This window comes from Tarenaya hassleriana, unplaced genomic scaffold, assembly GCF_000463585.1.
Source record: "Tarenaya hassleriana unplaced genomic scaffold, ASM46358v1 Cleome111, whole genome shotgun sequence".
In the NCBI taxonomy this organism is placed as follows: domain Eukaryota; kingdom Viridiplantae; phylum Streptophyta; class Magnoliopsida; order Brassicales; family Cleomaceae; genus Tarenaya; species Tarenaya hassleriana.
In genome coordinates, this window is record NW_010961398.1 from 339,316 (window position 1) to 341,228 (window position 1,913).

Here is a 1,913-nt window from a genome sequence, read left to right on the forward strand (position 1 = left end):
GACGCATTCCTGGCAATGAACACTTTGTTCTCTGCCGGAATATAGAAGTAGTAACCCTTAGTTTCCTTAGGGTAGCCTACAAATAAACACTTATCAGATTTGGAGGATAACTTATCAGTCATCTGACGCTTCACATAAGCGTCGCAACCCCAAATTCTGACAAACGACAACGCGGGACGCTTTCCCGTCCATATCTCATATGGCGTCGTTTCAGCCGACTTCGTTGGACTCCTATTCAGCAGGTACGCAACGGTCTCTAAAGCATAGCCCCAAAAGAACTTCAACATCTGTCTGACTCATCATCGACCGAACCATGCCTAACAGTGTTCGGTTCCTCCTTTCAGACTCGTCGTTCCACTGTGGCGTTCCAAGAGGAGTTAATTGTGATACAATACCACAATCAACCAAATAGTCGGAGAACTTTTGGCTCATATACTCGCCACCACGATCGGATCTAAGTGTCTTGAGCGTCTTGTCAAGCTGGTTCTATACTTCGTTTCTGAAAGCCTTGAACATTTCAAGTGTTTCAGTCTTATGTCTCATCAAATAGACATAACCGTATCTACTGAAATCATCAGTGAACGTAACGAAATACAGATAACCTCCTCTAGCTGGACAGCTCATTGGTTCGCATACATCACTATGTATCAGGTCCAATAACTCTGTCGCTCTCTGTCCTTTCCCCTTGAAAGGATGCTTTGTCATCTTTCCCATTAAACAAGACTCGCAAGATTCAAGCGACTCAAAGTCAAAAGAATCCAGAAGACCTTCAGAATGAAGCTTCTGTATGCGTTTCTCGTTTATATGGCCTAGACGACAATGCCAGAGGAAGGTCGGGTTTAAGTCGTTCGGCTTAAACCATTTGATACAAACGTTATAGATCGACCTGTATCTAGACGGCTCGTCATCCAAAACATAAAGGTCATTCAACTGGTAACCTTTACCAAATCACCTCTATGAATGGATAGACATTTGTTCTCAATAACAAATCTGAAACCATCCGAGTCTAAGCATGATTTTCATAATGTTCTTGGTGAAGGCAGGAACATAATAGCAATCATGCAACTCCAATACATATCCAAAAGGTAAAGTCAGATCGTAAGTCTCGATGGCTAATGCAGCAACCTTTGCTCCATTCCCAACGCGGAGATCTACTTCTCCCTTTGCCAACTATCTACTTCCTCGCAACCCCTGCACATTTCCACAAATGTGCGAGGCACTTCCGGTAACCAATACCCACGATGTAGAAGTAAACAAATTAGCCTCTATAACGAAGACACCAGAAGTCGATGCTTCTCTAAGCTTCTTCTTCTCCTGATCTTCCAGGTAGAGTCTACAATTTCTGTACCAATACCCAACGGCATGACAGAAATAACTCTCTTCCTTTTTGGACTTAGGCTTAGGTTCAATGACAACGCTTGTCACTTTCCTCTTGCCCTTGCTCTTGGAACGCTTCCTTTCGCTGGAACTCTTTCCAACAATTACCATTTCACTCTTTCTGTGGCTCTCAACTTTCTTTTGGAATGACGCATTCAACTGATCAACTATCAAAGAATCGTCCATGTCCTCTAATTGCTTACGCAATTTCGAAGTCACGTTTCCAAATTCAAGCTAGACTTGTCCGAATCATCATCCATATGCTTCCAATAAGCATCAATGATTGATCTAGAAGCCGTGGTAAGAGATTTATCCTTCATAAAGACAGATCGCATCATCAACTTCGGTATACTATCGATCAACGCTATGTCCTACAGAAAAAGACAAAATAGAACGAAAACACATCTACATGCAGATTCTATCAATGATCTACTACCAGCTAGTCCATCATCAATCAACGACAACTTATCAATGATCTACTACCAGCTAGTCCATCATCAATCAATGACAACATAGATGCATATACAAGCTATATT